The sequence below is a fragment of the Canis aureus genome, chromosome 5 (assembly GCF_053574225.1).
Source record: "Canis aureus isolate CA01 chromosome 5, VMU_Caureus_v.1.0, whole genome shotgun sequence".
Classification (NCBI taxonomy): Eukaryota; Metazoa; Chordata; class Mammalia; order Carnivora; family Canidae; genus Canis; species Canis aureus.
In genome coordinates, this window is record NC_135615.1 from 29,240,354 (window position 1) to 29,257,190 (window position 16,837).

The following is a 16,837-nucleotide window of genomic DNA, read 5'->3' on the forward strand; positions in this document are numbered from 1 at the left end:
GGACTTTCTCCTAAGAAACTGTCTCTGTCCTCAAGGAGTTTGATCTCAAAAGTGCAAAAAATGAAATAAAATAAGGCTTATCCTTGAACTTCAATCTTAGCTTTAAAAGTATGGAAGAATTGGGGGAGCCTGGGTGGCTCAGTAGGTTAAGCGTCTGCCTTCAGCTCAGGTCACGATCTCAGGGTCCTGGGACTGAGCCCTACGTCAGACTCTCTGCTCAGTGGGGAGCCTGCTTCTCCCTTTCCCTCTGCCTCCCACTCTGCCTACTTGCGCACACTCTCTCTGTCAAATAAATAAATAAAATCTTTAAAAAGAATATGAAAGAATTGAAATGGACACCTAACATGGTAAAATAAAAGTTTTCTCACCCTTTATCAATCATAGCCATTATTTGTCAACTAAGAATGAAAAAAAAAAAAACATCTATTATCCATGAATACCTGGTACAAATTTGTCTCACTCCTGAAGCTACTGTATTTCCAGGACACATTTCACTGCCTTAATTCAGAGAACTTGTAATATTAAACAAGTAGAACACTATTTGAAAAGCAAATCTTGACACAAAAACGGCACACCATATTTTAAATAAAAGAGAACTAAATTCTGGATTCTCCCCTCTGGCATGAGTGACAGGATCACCCCATTCCTCTAAACCCATTATGGCTACAATTCATCTCAGCTCCTCAGCCTTCCTCCATACCCCCAGGGAGCCCACCGCTGGAGAGGACGCCTCATGGTCTGTTTTTCACTTCTAACCAGGGCACATTCTTCAAGACCTTGGCCTAGAGGGAGAGTCTGGCAACCCCCTCTGCCAAGAACGTTTTCTGAGGACAACCCAGAGCAGAGTTATTAAACGAAGAGATCAGAAGAAAACAAACACGAATTCTCACAAACTGTGCTTTTCACACTAGGGAAGATACATAACCTTCACTCATAGGGACGATGAAGCCTCAATAAGTCCATGGAGATTGCCTCTGGAAAAGCATAAGTGTTACATTAGGTAGAGTTGGGGTGTTTTGTTGGGCTTTTGAATTTCTTCTCAACAGGTCAATGCCATGGCTCACCATCATCTACTTCCCTAACTAACCAGTTGGGATTTGGCCTGAGAGTGGCTTTACTCCCACCCACTCCCAGTTTTTGGAGCAACTTGAAACAGTCATTTCTTCCGCCCTCTCACCATCTGCTTTTCTCTACACAAAGGGAGAAAACGAGGAGTGCCCCAGCAGATTCCATTAATGCTGACCCTTCCCAGCTTCCTTCTTTCCTACCACCCCCAGAGCTGCATGCCTCAGAGGCTTTTTATGCTTAATTCTAAGCAATCATGAAATGATCCAATTCTTCCCATCCCTAGAGGTACAAAGCCACGATTGCATGAAGATCAGAAAAGCAAGAAGACAAATCTGACATTTATTTTCTTGTCTTTGAAGGGCAATCCAGCACTCAAGTGAGATGTCACATTTTTAAATAGGTCATGGGGCTGCAGTTTTCTTCCGTGTTGATATGTAACCCATGGAGACTAACTTTACAGTGATGCGATGAATGTATCATCTAATCAAGACCATTTACTGAATGCCCACTCTGTGTAGGGCAATGTAAGAGATGCCAAGGGGTTACTATTCGTTGAGAGGCAAATATGCACACAGGAAAATTAACTCACAATAGAAGGAATTATAAGTAGGGCTCAGTCAGTGGTATAGAGTCAAAGTTCAGGGGATGGAGAGACTACTGTGAACTAGAGAAGCCAGGGAAGGCATGGGAGTTGGTGTGGCTGACCCTTGAAAGATGGTAGGATAGTAGGAGTAAAGGGGAGAAAGAAATGCTCAGTGCCCACTCTGAGAAGAGCCCTTCCTGAAACAGACAGAGGTTAGCGTAGGAGTGCAGTGGTGTCACCTTGTCACGGTGACAAGGTGATCTGCTGTCCAGAGTGCCCACCTATCATCAAAGGATGTTGCTGTCTCCATATGGCTCTCTGGGTGCTTCCACACAATGGTCTCTGGGGCAGGTTTTGTTTTCCAAAAATGGGATGGGGCATCTGGGTGGCTCAGTGGGTTAAGCATCTGACTCAGGTCACGATCACAGGGTCGTGGGATTCAAGCCCTGTGTTGGTCTCTGCACTCATCATGGAGTCTGCTGGGGATTCTCTCCCTCTCCCACTGTCCCTCCCGCGACTTGCATGTCCTCTCAATCAATCAATCAATCAATCAATCAATCTTTTTTTTAAAAAAAGATTTTTATTTATTTCTGAGAGAGAGAGAGAGAGAGAGAGGCAGAGACATAGGCAGAGAGAGAAGCAGACTCCATGCAAGGAGCCTGATGTGGGATCAGTCCCGGGACTCCAGGATCACGTCCTGAACTGGAGGCAGGCACCCAACCACAGAGCTAGCCGGGCGTCCCTAATCAACCAGTCTTTAAAAGAAAATGGACACAGGGATATTTTAGTCCTACATGCTATTCCAGAGTATTGCCAATGCCCCCACGAAGAGACAGAGCTTCCTCTTCCCTTGAATTTGGGTGGGACTCCCTTTGTGGCTGCCTCAATGAATAGCTGGCAGTGGGCTTCCGAGGCTAGGTCATAACCAGCGATGTGGCTACAGTCTCTCTCAGGAGGCTCTCCATTGGAACTCGGCTGCCATGTTGTGAGGAAGCCACATGGAGATGTTCCCGCAGAAGAGCCCAGCTCGGGTGCTAGCCAGTCACCAGTGTGAATCCCCAGACATGTGAGTGAATGAGCTTCCTGAAGATTCCAGCCCCAGCCTAGGAATTGTCCCAGCTAACAGAGCGTAGAGCAGAGACAGAGCCCTACCAGCCCTGCTGGACGACAGATCCATGAACAAAATAGATCTTATTATTGTTCCAGGTCTCTAACCTTTGGAATGGTCTGTTCCACAGTAACCAATAATAAATAAAACAGATCTAAGCACCCTTTGCTTAGAACCAGGTCTCCAGTAGGAAATCAGAGTATCTGAAAAGGTGGTGAGGTTAAAGTGACATTTTGGTTGAATACACACTTTCAATTTCAGTGATGCTGATCAACTTGTTTTTTAGGTTAAATTTCCCGCTAGGGCTGCATTAGAATGAATGGTTCACATCCCTTTATTTAAACTTGTCTTCTGTTCCTGTGGATCAAAGAGATAAGTGGTAGGGTTAGAACTTTACATAATTTTGAAATTTAATTTTTAATTTACTTTTTAATGAAAATTATATATATTTAAAGTATAAAATGTGATGTTCTGATATGTGTATACCTCATCAAATGATCACTACCCTCAGGCCAACGTATTTATCTCCCCCCATAGGTGCCTTATTTTGTGAGTGTGATGAGAAAACCTGGAAATCTACTCTCTTAGCAGATTTCAAGTACACAATTCACTATTAACTATGGTCACCAAGCTGTATCTTGGATCTCCAGAACTCATTCGCCATATAACTGAAAGTGTGCCCCTTCTTCTTCCCCCCACCCCAATCCTCAGCCTCTGATTACCACTGTGCTACTCTCTGTTACTCTGAATTCGACAGTATTTTAAGATTTCACATATAAATGAGATCATGTGATAGTCATCACATGATGACTGTGTCTGGCTTATTTCACTTACATAATATGCTCCAGATTCATCCTTATCCACGTGACTCTGGTAGCCTCTCAAGCAAGCCAGTTTCTCAGTCTTACACTTGGCTTTGGAAGAGGACACACCTAAATTTACTGAAAAACAAACCAAAAAATTTCCAGTTTCAAGTCTCTGTATGTCTTTTTCATTGTTGATAAGTTGATGCCTACATTCATTATCTTGCAAACACTCGCTCTCTTTTTTCAGTGAAGTAAGGCAGTCGTAAAAACTTAGCAAGAGCAAAACTGGGGTCTTTGGCAAGTGTAATGGAGGCCTCCCTAATTGATAAGGTCTGTGTGGGATGCTGGAAATTAGTTTATATTTGGTTCCCACCTAAAATAACGGGCGGTTGCCAGACTCTCTTCCATCTAGAAAGAGCCCCAGCTTACAATTCACTACTAGGTCTGCTGAGTATCTAGTTATCTACTCCCTGGAGCATGATTATTCCCAGATTCTCTCCTTCCTTACCTCCCTTCCTTCTTTTTTTCCTTCCTTCCTTCTTTCTTTTTGCCATTCAACTTGTCTTGACCTAACAACAAAAAAGGGGCAATAAATTCTAAAGACGGTTAAAAGAAACTTAAATGTATGCTTTTCAAATAGGGTTTTCAGTAGGAAATAGGATAGCACAGCGGTTGAGAACCATGAACATAGAACAGGTGTCTCTGAGCCCTGGTGCCTTAGCTTCCATCAGGTCCCTTAGCCTCGGGACCCCGCCTTTTTTCATCTTTCTAAGTTGCAGATAAGAAACTGTACCAAATTAGAGTGTTATGTGGCTTAAAGGAAAAAATCCCACGTGAGAAATGCAAGACCTGGCACATAGTAGGCATTCAGTGGATGTTAGCGAGTACTGTTTTGAATCAGAGAAGATCCACTGGGATTTCCTTAAGTCTTCTGTAACCTTCTAGAAGCCCATGTTAATACCCAGTAACGCCAGTGTGACAAAGAGGAAGTGGGTACCAGTTTATTTCGGGGAGTCCATGACAAATTAGCCATGCCTCCATCAGGTGATCGAATTGGAAATATTCTCCGAAGGACCTTGCAATGGTAAATGTAGTGGAACCTAATGGAAGAGTAAATGTAGCTCTCTTTGTAGGGAATAAAAGTAAGAATAGACTCATCTTTTTCAGCAGAAAGCATATCATGAGGAAATTAAAATTTCTTTTAATTTTTTTACATACATTTTTAAAAATTTAGATTCAATTTTAAATTACTTTCAAGCTCTTTCAGTTTTCAGTAGCATGGATCCCTTGGTCTTCTCCTCTGGGTTGATAGTTTTTATTGTTTGGTGTATAGATATACCAACGTGTGCGTACAACCTACCCCAGGAGAGACTCCCTGGGTCAGGATCTTCAGGGGTGAGACCCACACGTCTGAAATTTTTAAAGCTCCAGAGGTGATTTGCATACACTATAGTCTGGAAACCACTGTTCTAGTATCTCCAAGAGATTTAATTGAGATATTGAGATATGCAGCAAGGTTTGTGACTATTCTCTACGGAGAAGTCAAGGCTTCAACAGATGTGCATTGCTTCCAAGGATGAAAAATCATTTAGTGGAAATGGGCACTGGATTCAAGAGCCCATGATCCTCCTGTAGAGCAATCATTGATTAATTCACTCATGCTTTCCTTTATTCTTCTATACCTGTGACAAAGGTTCAAGGGGCTGCTCTGTGCAGAGGACTGCTACCCTACCACACAGGCACCAAGATGGCCCCATTTTCCAGTGCTTACGGGAAAGACAAAGAAGTCCATGGCATGGTTCCTTTCCCTGAGGACCTCACAACATTAAACTCACATTATTCTGACCTTAATTCTTAGGGTTGCTATACCCAGGATGCCCGGAGTCCTGTGAGGGGGCATGCTGAGAAGGGGGGAGGATCTCATAAACTGCAGAGGAGCCTAATTATGAGGAAATACTGGCCCAAACAAACACGGGACAGAGATAAACAAAAAGGGGGTGAGGGAAGTAAACCTTACGTGTAGCATGTACTTCTGATAAGAAAATGGTTCAAAGTAGGGAGTCAAGAAATAATTTTTTACCAAGTCAGCTGTTGTAAATCTTTTTGAGCTTTTTGTCACAAAATCCATAAAGAGTTGGTTTTCTGGTCTGATGGTGAATGAAGAATGTCTACCAAACTATCCCAAGAAAGACTGCAGGAGAATTTTCATCCAGAGGACTACTGTTGCCCTCTTGTGGGATGGTTTGAGAAATACTGAAACAGAAGTCTATTTGGGTACAGCGTGAATAGAGGCCTCACAGACATTTCAGTGGGCGGGAATTCGGATCAAGGCTTGGCGTATTTCACAACGCGTTTGAGGAGGCTCTCATGAGATGTGGTGAACCAAGGCTGAGATCACCAAGAGCTCATGTCTTACGGATAGTGTTGGAATTAAGGAATGTGTGTGGAACAAACCCAAGTACTGGAAGCCTTAACTGATGCGGAGTGAGGGGAACGGGTTTTACCACCTTGAGGACTGACCACTATGCTCCAATGAGCCCTCATGGACCTGAACTTCTGGTTTGTTTGTTTGTTTGTTTTTCATCTCAAACAAACAAACAAACAAACCTCAAGGGTTCTCATGATGACCAAAGAATGCAACAGATATGAAAACATTTCAAAGGAGAAAGGCGAACCATGACTACATTATGTGCTTTAATTAGCACCTGACTCACCTGAAGCACTGGTCAGTGGTCAAGACAGAAGCTCTGAGCATTCACTGCCTAAATTCCTTTGGCTGAAATTTTGAGAGAAACTCAAAACCTCGAAAGTTGGTCACTTTATACTGATTTGGGGAAATGGGCAAAAATAAGGAGACTTCCATGTTATTTACAGGAAAGGTGGAAACTTAAGATCATTGTTTCAGGAACTCCTGTGAACACCCATGAACTAGACTAGGAGAATCTTTTCTGTAAGTTTCTTTGTTGGTTTTGTTTTAGTAACTTAACTAGTCATGCTTATAATGGAGATATTTTTACCCCCACATCTAGGACAGAACTTAAACAGAATTGTTTGCCTTCTATTAAAACCAGGAACAGAGTTGCATCTGGGTGGCTCAGGGGTTGAGCGTCTGCCTTCAGCTCAGGGCGTGATCCTGGGGTCCTGGGATTGAGTCCCACATTGGGCACCTCACGGGGAGCCTGCTTCTCCCTCTGCCTGTGTTTCTGCCTCTCTCTGTGTGTTTCTCATGAATAAAAAAATAAAATATTTTTTTAAAATAACAACCAGAAACAACCAGAAATAGTGATACCTAAGCTTTGATTTTCAAGATGCCATACATGAACTGAAAAAGAGTTGTTCTAACTGCAGAAGGATGAGCCAGCGGCTTCTGTAGACTGGTTCGCATACATCTACCCCTGCCTCCTCAAGGGCCACTGCTGTACTTCAAGGAGTAGGGAGGTGAGACATCAGTTAATGGTGAGTGATGGTTCATTTTCCGTGTCAACGTGGGTGCACCATGAGGGTGCCCAGGTATGTGTTCAAACATGATTCTGGATGTGTTTGTAAGGGTGTTTGTGGGTGAGATGAACATTGAAATCCATGGACTTTGAGTAAAGCAGGTTGCCCTCCGTAATGGTCGTCATTCCATCAGTGAAGACTTGAATAGAACCAAAGAGTGGTCCTCCTCTGAGCAAAAGGCAATTAGGCCAGCAGAAGGCCTTCAGACTCCCGCTGCGTCATTGCCTTTTCCTGGGTCTCCAAGCCTGCCCACCCATTCTGCAGATTTGGGACTTGCTAAGTCTCTATAATCATGAGCCAATTCCTTGATAGAAATCTCTTACTGTATGTATCCATGTCCTATTGGTTCTCTCTTTCTCTCTCCAGAGCCCTGATTGATACGGAGCTCCAGATGAGATCTACGTTGGGCCAAACAGAAGCAACTGCTTAGGATTCGAATTCCAAACTACCTAGAAGGGACAGAAGCAGCGTGCCAGGCATGCTCTGCACTGGCCTGGATGTGGCCAGTTGATGAACTCCCAGAGCCTCAGCTGGTTTGATGACAGCGTCGCAGCTCCCAGGTGGCCCAGTTCTGCATCGTGACTTTGGGAATCACTCCTGGAAACTCCACTTAGAGTTTCTTCAATTTCTCCAGCCTTCCCAATGATCCCGGGAGTCATTTATCGCCCTGTAATAAATCCCTCTCTGCTTCTACGCTGCTCTTTGCAAGTGAACCCTGACCAATGTGGCACGTTGGTCATTTCAGCTCCGGGAACTGCTATTGTTAAGGGAACACCAGAGTAGCAGCAATCTGACAAAGAGCCTTTATGCAAAGCCCATGGTGTGAGGGAAATGAAGTGGAGGCTCAGAGTAAATGGAAACTCCACACCAGTGTCTTCTTGCCATCGTGCAAAGACTAATTCTGCCCAAACTGGATTTCATCTCTACTCAGCATCCTCTGCAAACACCACCAGAAGAACCCCCGCATCCCCATCATTCCACTCCAGACCGTATGAGTAGCATTCCCACCGTGGCATCCAAGACAAAATTCACTGGGTTAACTGAACAGAAAGGGAAGGGAACAGGACCAGCCAAACCAATGCTTGTAGACTTTGCCTATCAAAAAAGTCTCCACAGTTGGTCTCCACCATGGAAAATGTGGCTTCTCTTTCCCTGGCTTAATAAAATTCCAAGTCTTTACGCTGGCAGCCAGTTCTTTAATGGCGATCCCATTTTATTTAAATGATCCAGTCTTTTCCCACTATTCTTTGGCTGAGGAACACGGGCACCACGATTTCCCAGCAATGAAGGCATGGCCTTTGCCCTCGTGGGGAGAGTAGTCTGCAAAGTAAACAAGGGTTTCAGAGGTCACAGTATTATTTTCTTCTACCATCTTATTCACTCTGCCATTTTTTCATGGCCTTTTACAACAGATAGATAATGAATAAAATCCATTATTATTTTTTAGTGTTCCCCTGGAAGTAACTTTATTCCCAGGGCTATTGGTCTATTCTGGTAGATGGATTATAAAGACCAGCCTGACAAGCCCCATCCGCTAGGACTAGCTAGGCAGCGCACACGACACAGTGCCCTCATTTAGGCATCAGGGCATAGGTGCCCTTCTGCTCTCCCTCATATATCACGAATCCTTTGGAGTTATAACCTCCACCAAGGTATGCTTCAGCATGATCAGTGCACTGTAGCCGGAGAGAGCCTTTCAAGATCCAAATCTGATATGTCACCACTCCATCCAGAATGATTCCCATGAGGCCCACCACGGTTCGACTCCTGCTCTTCTTTCTTTCCTGGTCTTGCACCAAACTGCCTCTCCCACCCTGTGCTCTCTACTCTGCTCACACCACTTGCTTCTCACCCCCTTGCTTACCTTCAGATCCCAGACCCAGAGCCTTCCCTCACTATCACATGACTCAAAGTACCCGCCACCCTTCTCACTACTCTTGTCATGGGTAGTTTTACATTTGGTCATGACAATCCCTCTTTCTTTCCCACTGCAATGAGCTCTACAAAGAGGAATCAGGTCTGATGTGGCAACTCGCCTTTGGTATCCCATACAGTACCCACCACATAGTAGATACTAAGGAGAGATTTGTTGAATGAATGAATGAGCGAATGAATGAACTGTTAAATATACAAGTGCTGAGTAATTGATTATACCTAGAAATAAACAGAAAAGGGTGGGGCCTAGCATAGGACAGGGCAGGAGAATTAGATGTGTTTTTCACATATCCAAAAGCAGAGCAGAGACTTAATTTCTACGTCTCCCAAACCCAGCACTGTGTCTGGCAGGTGGTGGTAGGTTTCAATCAACGCCTGTCGGATTGAACGCTTGCCTCACTTCTGACAACCACCGTCTCTTCAACAGCATTCAAAGAAACTGACCAATCCACTTTCCCAGATCAAAGGCAAAATGCAATGCAGCATATCCAGTGAAAATGGATTGAGCTGTTTCCCTAAAGATGTGTTCATTTAATATTAAATGCTATTAGTCAAATACATAAGAATTGAAGAAGGAAAGCGGACCAGAGGAAAAGCTTATCACCATGACATCAGATTTTCCTCCTTAAAAAGTGCCGGGGTGGCAAAGAAAGACCAAACATCAATTATAGGTTTGCTCAGCACTGCTGATTGCCAACGAAAGCCAGCTTTCTGCTGTAGAGCAATTAGTGACAGTTAAATACATTATATATATTTATTGATATGCAAAATTCAATTAATTTTGGTTATAAGGACAATGGCATGTTTTAGAGACAGAGTCTATGTGCAGAGAACAGAGTCCTGTCCTGCAAAATCTGTGGGGGAAATGTCAGCAAATGTATGAAAAGGGATCCTGTTACTTTTTTCAAGTTCTCACAGAACCAAGAAATATGTTTCCTTACATGCCATAGTCATGGTGTACCACCAGAGCCTACCCTGCTCTGCTCTACTTCATACATTTGCAAATGCGTTCAATTTTATGCCATTCACATGGGCAAACATTTAGGAAAGAATGAGAGGAGCGTAAAATATGTATTATAACTCTTCATACATTATGGTATTTGACCCGATGACCTCAATGAAGGAATTAAGTGACTATATTTTACTTGCTTTCACCAAAACTCTTATTGTAAGTAATAATCCCATTTTTTTTTTCACAAAATGAGGAAATGAAGAGCTTAAGAAATATCCTGGGATATTTATAAGAATATACATAAGAATCAGCCAGAGCGTGGATAAACTAGAAACCCGGCCCACATTGATTTACCCAAACCAATAGCATTTTACAAATAAGCTGAAGTTATAGTCAGGGGATATTTCTGTAGTCATTTTGTGTGGTTTTTTTTTTGTTTTGTTTTTGTTTTTTTTGAGGGTAAATGTTAGATTTATCCTCTTTGAGTTTCACGTGTGGTCAGGAATAAGAACAACTTCTTTTGTGTGAGAGGTTATTTATATAAACTAAGAAAAAATGCCCCCCACGTCGGTCATGTTTGGAATATTCAGGCGTGAAAAACAATAGAAAATGAAAATGGTCAAATCGTGGATGTCTTTCTTCCTTGGGTTCATTTAAAATGTTCCATGAGAGGAGAAGGAAAAAGAAAAGTCAGAATTCTCAGCACAGGGCTTTCAGATTCACCGAGGTAGGAAGAGTGGTTGACAAGGATGTGAAGGCAGACGGCTTGCACCCCTCCCCTCTAACTTTGTAGAGTCTTTTTTCTTATTGTTATTAATCACAAGACCAAAACCTTTGAAGTGATCTTCATTTTCTCCCCCAGGGGGCATGTGTACAACCTCCCCTGTCACTGAAGTTCTCCCTGGGGCCTGATCGGTTTCAGCAAAAAAAAATGTGAAGCATGTGGCATTGTGATCAAGCGAGCCCATTGTATCCAAACCAATCCGTAAAACAACAAATCTGTTGTTGGGGAAGTGGGGGGTAGGGGGGGCAGTGGGGGTATCCTTTTTAAAAAGCAGATAAAAGTAGGTGGAGCTGGTCTTAATTAATCACTCTTATTTTCAAAGTGGCTTTTTCAGGGCAAGTACACAAACCGTAGGGGTGCATACAATCACTGAATAGGTGTCAGACTTCTAGAGAAATGTATGAGCGTTTTCTAACTTGACTTCCAGTTGAATATTTAGATTTCACAGCAAAAGGGCCCAAAGTCAGCCAGTTAGGTCCCCATGGAAGAGCCCATCTCCCTCCGTTGGCCCGCTGGCCAGCAGGATGCTCTTGGGTTGAAGAACAGTGCTCCCAGGATGACACTGAACCTGCACCTCGAGGTTGTCTTGAAGGAGGTACACACAGAGTCCTGAGGGAGGGGTGTGTGTCTCTTGACCCTTCTGTCATTGAAAGGCAGAATAAATGTGTATTGATGGTTCTGCCTGGAAATTCTTGCTCTGCTGTGTTGCTACGGTTTGCAGAGATTGACCCTATAGCCCCTTCCCGCTGCCCGCTTCCTCCGGGCAGAGCCAATATGTCCTGTTCCTGCAGCACCTGGCCGAGGCACTGCAAACTCCAGGAGGATCTATAGCTCATTTTACCCAAAATATGCACTTTCATTTTTTAATTTTTTTTAAAAAGATTTGTTTATTTATTCATGAGAGACACAGAGAGAGAAAGAGAGAGGCAGAGACACAGGTAGAGGGAGAAGCAGGTTCTCTGAGGGGATCCCACTGCGGGACTCGATCCCAGGACCCCGGGATCACGCCCTGAGCCAAAGGCAGATGCTCAACCACGGAACCACCCAAGTGCCCCCAAATATGCACTTTTAATAGGGTTCCTTTTTAATAGGATTTCTCTGAAGTAAACTAATAACTCCTTTGTGCCTTTGGCTTACCTTCCAAGATAGGAAAAATAAAGTGGAGTATGAAGTCCTTCTGTCCATCTACCAGTCTCCATCATCCATCTCTCTCTGTCTCCCTCTCTCTCTCTGTCTCCATCTCTGTCCTCTCTTTGGTTAGATGAAATGAACAATCAGTCGGCTCTCCCAATGACTCTATTTAGGTTGAGGAATTTGCCCCGTTTTGCACAAGCTGTTCACACTCATACCTGCTTCCCCATAACTTCCTTCCTTCTTCAAATTAAAAAGTGAAATCAAAGAGGCGCCTGGCTGGCTCAGTCCCTAAGCCTTGAACTCTTGATCTTAGGGTGGTGGGTTCAAGCCCCTGCCTTGGCCTCTGTGCTGGGTGTGGAACCTACTTTAAAAAAAAAAAAAAAAAAAAAAAAAAAAAAGAAGTAAAATCAGTTTTGGAAAGCACCCAAAATAAGTACTTTTATTTATTTTTTTAAAAAAGATTTATCTGAGAGAGAGTGAGAGAGAGAGAGCACAAGCATGGTGGAGGGGTAGAGGCAGAGGGAGAAGCAGACTGTCCATTTAGGGAGGAGCAAGATGTGGGGTTTGAGCTCAGGACGCCCAGGATCAGGACCTGAGCCGTGCAGGCGCCCCCAAGATGAGTGCTTTTAGAAAACTTGGGCCATGTCTCCCAAATGGGTGAGAACAATATCTTAAAGTCCTCCCTTCCCCAACCCCTTCCCTCCCTGCCCAGGTGAAAGCAGGGCTGCAGAGCACAGGGCGCAGGCATGGGACAGGCAGGGCCGGGGGAGGCCACACAGGGATGGGGGTGGGTGGTGCATTGGCTTGAATTTCTCTCCTAAATGTGTCAGAGGCACCTTCCTGAGGAGCAGAGGGGCGTCACCATGGCGATGTTGATATTAATGCGGGTGGACGTGCCGCAGGGTGGTCTGGGGACAGCTGTCGCCCTGCATCGCATCATCTCGGCAGCCTAACGGGAAGGGGTGCCCCTTCCCCAGCCTTGGTGACCCCCCTGCCCCCCGCAGTACACTTCTAGATTGAGAGGTGGTCGTAGGCATGAAGGGTCTGGTCATCGCAGCCCACCAAAGACAAGGGCGGTTCTTTGTGGGTTTGCAATAATTCATCCCCATACCTCCCCACCGCCCAGAATATTTTGGAGGAAACTTTGAAAAGGAAAGTTGTAAAAGAAAGTGGCAGACGGTTCTGGCTGGAGGTCACAGAACAGGTAAAAATCAAGGTCCTGATGGGAGAGAAAGGAAGGAAGGAAGGGAGAGTGTGCAGGACGCGGAGGAACAAGGCCAGGGACCCCCCAGAAGGGCCAAGCTTCCCTTGTGGCAAAAGCTGCCCAGACACGTCCACGTGGAAATAAATGCACGCTTCCTCCTGCCCGCTCAGCCCTGGGGGCCCAGACCCAGGGACAGGCCTTGAAACATGAGCACTGGTCCCAAAAAGTAACATCACATGTGGCTTTATGGCTTCCAGATGACGGTCCGCCCCAGGTGCCCGAGGGGCCTGAGCTCCGTGCCCACTCTGGGGATGGGGACCAGCCCACTGTCCATCCTCAGGTGATGGCGGGCAGTCAACGGGACCTAAGACGCACTGGCTGGCAGGGCACAACTTACTGAAACGTGTGCAGGCTGTTCCAAGCATCTCATATCCTTTTCCTGATGCCCTCTGTCCACCTCCAGGAGATCGCTGCCAAATCCCTCACGCCCATTGATTGCTTCCTTGGGCAAGCGGAGCTGTGACTTGGACACTGACACCTTCATGGGCATTTGGTACTCAAAGGGATCTTTAGTTTATTGATTTTTTTAACTGAAAAGTTCTCTTTCTTCTTTCTTTCTTTCTCTCTTTTTTCTTTCGTTCTTTCTTTCCTTTCCTTTTCTTTCTTTCCTTCTTCTTTCTTTCTTTCCTTTTCTTCTTTCTTTCTTTCTTTCTTTCTTTCTTTCTTTCTTTCTTTCTTTCTTTCTTTCTTTCTTTCTTTCTTTCTTTCTTTCTTTCTTTCTTTCTTTCTTTTTTTTTTTAAATTTATCTATTACTTCAAGAGAGACACAGAGAGAGAGGCAGAGAGACAGGCTGAGGGAGGAGCAGGCTCCCTGCGGGGAGCCCGATGTGGAACTCCATCCCAGGACCCCGGGATCACGCCCTGAGCAGAAGGCAGATGCTCAACCCCTGAGCCACCCGGGCGACCCTGACCAGTTATTTCTATGGAGCTCTTGCCCTTCTCCTTTGGAATCTCAAAATTGGGTTCCAGGCAGCATTTAGCTGCACCTGCTGGATGGACGGGTGCATACCGCCATCTAGTGCATTAGTGTCATAAGGCAACCTGAACCGAATTAAAAACTGAAAGAGAAGATAATGGGTTCTCTCTCTCTCAGCGGATGACAGTCATGGATGTATTTATTTTGCGATCAGTAGATTTCCTTCCTGTCTCTGTAGTAGAGCTACTTTCTATTGCATCATGTGTATGCACATCCTATCTCCATAACGGACGGCTCAGAAGGCAGCCCACGGTCAGTTGTGAAGATGGTGGATCTCTTAACAGATTTTTGAATGGATACATTGGTTATGAAATTACAAAGTAGCCACTTCTTATCTTCCCTGCAATGACCACTGGGGATGTGGGAGGCCAGAGAGCCCAGGTGGGCATACACTGGGACGTGGGGTCAGGAACCTCCTGGTTCAGCAGAAACCGGGAGCAGTTATGACCTGGGACTGCTGGGCTGCATCCAGGGAGGCACAGGGGCAAGTGGGGAGCCCAGGAGAGACACCCACCTGCCTGCTGTAGACTTCATTTCATTCAATCACTTACTAAATGGCATTAATTATTTTCAATTGCTGAAAAAAAGATGCGATTAGTTCCCAAGCATGAAAGCGCTCTGTAGGAGTTGAAGAGCTGCTGCAATTTTATACCCTAGATGGGGAGAGGGACATGTTCATGCTCTGAGCCCGTGGCTTCACCCTAAACTTTTTAGGGAGAGGACGTTTCCAGCTGTCAAGGACCCTCAACATTATCTTCATCCACACTTGACTGCTCCTTTTTGGATTTCCCTTGAACGGTGCGGTCATCGGTACAACCATAACTCTGCTGTGCATTCTAGTTACTTTCACCTACTTTCAATCTTTGTCACATCCTGGGCTTGCTTATTTATTTGTTTATTTATTTATTTAGTTAGTTAGTTGTTAGTTAGTTAAAAAATGGACAGATCTACAATAGTCTGAATATAACCTAATACTACTGCTCTGTACCCTTAAAAGTGGTTAAAGATGGTAAACTTTCAGTTATGTGTTTTTTGAAAAGCACAATTAAAACATTTGTGTATCTACTAGATTCTAAAGAGATTGTGAAAAAATATGTGTGACCAACAAAAAGGTGCAATGTCAAGCAACAAAGTGAACTTGCCTTTTCTCCACCCCACCTACCTTGACATGCTCTTTGGGTTGGAGACGTGTGGATATGGCCTTTGATTAACGTGTCGCAGGAATCTCAGAACTAAGCCATGTGCCCTTGTTGATCCACCAGCTTCTGGGGGTCATCTGGTGAGTTGGGTGGGGACAGTTTGCCAGAAGGAGCCTAAACCTCTTTGTTGTGTCATCCGCTCAGAAGTTCTGGAATGTTCGTGGTCTCATGGCTGATCTCATGGCTGCCTCTTTCCCGGCGTCTGTGTCTTGGATCCAATGTCATCTCCTTGGAGAAACATGCCCTGGGTGTGTTACTGAGCCTGGCTCACCCCAGCCACCAGGCTGCACAACTCTCTACCTCAGTGTCGGGCTTCCCTTACTGGCTTCACCACATTCAATCACAACTGCAATTACCTCTGTACTTGTACTTGAAGGCCATTGGGCCGTCCACACTGGAAAGCATGTTCCCTTAGAGCTGAGATCCTGTCCATCTTGATCCCCACCAGGTCCCCGCTCCTCAAAGCAGTGTCTGGACCTTCTGCATTGCTGCTGGAGGTGCACAATGTAAACCCTATTGAGGGGAATCTGACCTCTCCCGAATGCGTTTATCCTTTGACCCAGCAATCCCACATGCCAGCGTTTATCCTTACAGATTGAATTGCACATGTGTGCATAAGAGGAGTCACTGTGGCTTTGTTCCTATTCCAATAACAAAAAATTAGAAACCCATGCCTATCAGTAGAAACAAGATGAATAAACTAGGGTACGTATGGTAATGGACTACTAGACAGCTGGAAAAAATACTGAAGAACATATCTGTGTGCAGACATGGAGAGATTCAGGTGCCAAACAGTAGATATTGGGTGCTTCTGAACACAGAAAGCAAGATTTATATAATTATATTTGTTTATAAATAAGAAATAAGTAAAATAGCCTACCAGTGACGGGCAGTTGCCTTCTCACTTGGTACTTTTTAATCTATTTTTTTTTTTGTGTTTTTTAAAGATTTTATTTACTTATACATGAGAGACACAGAGAGAGGCAGAGACACAGGCAGAGGGAGAAGCAGGCTCCCTGTGGGGAGCCCGATGCGGGACTCAATCCCAGGACCCTGGGATCACAACCTGAGCCGAAGGCAGATGCTCAACTGCTGAGCCACCCAGGTGCCCCTTTTTATCTAATTTTGAATTTTGAGTTGTGTAAACACATGATGTATTTACAAAAAAGTGTCTGCCCGGCACATGGCAGGTGCTCAGCTAATTATGCAGAAAGAATGGATCCCTGAATGAGTATATGAAGTTGGTAAGGAATACAAATGACTAGACAGGTGGAGGCTGCCATGGAAGCTCACTTCACACGGCCTAGGGGGTGAGGCCCACTCATCACCCTGTGTTCTGGAGCATCCCTGTTGGAGGCTCTTATGGCTATAGAGGTGAGTTCAAGTCTATACCACTGGGCGGGGATGGTGCTGACGGTCACACTGAGGGATGCAGAGGCAGGCGTTCACTCATCATCCCTTCGTTGGCTCAAGAAATCCCTGTCAAGCATTTACCCGGAGCCAGGTCCTGCACGGAGCATTGTGGGGGGT

The 16,837-nt window shown here is 44.8% G+C and overlaps 1 long non-coding RNA gene across 2 annotated transcripts; it reads right to left on the reverse strand.

The window, feature by feature from the left end:
• Positions 1-2,228: 2,228 nt before the first annotated feature.
• LOC144313876 (uncharacterized) lies at positions 2,229-15,448 on the reverse strand. Of its 2 annotated transcripts, XR_013379515.1 has the most exons (6): positions 15,271-15,448; positions 6,855-8,383; positions 4,074-4,134; positions 3,594-3,700; positions 3,009-3,116; positions 2,230-2,406 (listed from the first exon to the last, which is right to left on the reverse strand). It is a non-coding gene; the product is annotated as an uncharacterized LOC144313876 (long non-coding RNA). The 2 variants fall into 2 exon arrangements; XR_013379514.1 differs by having other exon boundaries at positions 2,229-3,116; positions 15,271-15,446.
• Positions 15,449-16,837: the final 1,389 nt, after the last annotated feature.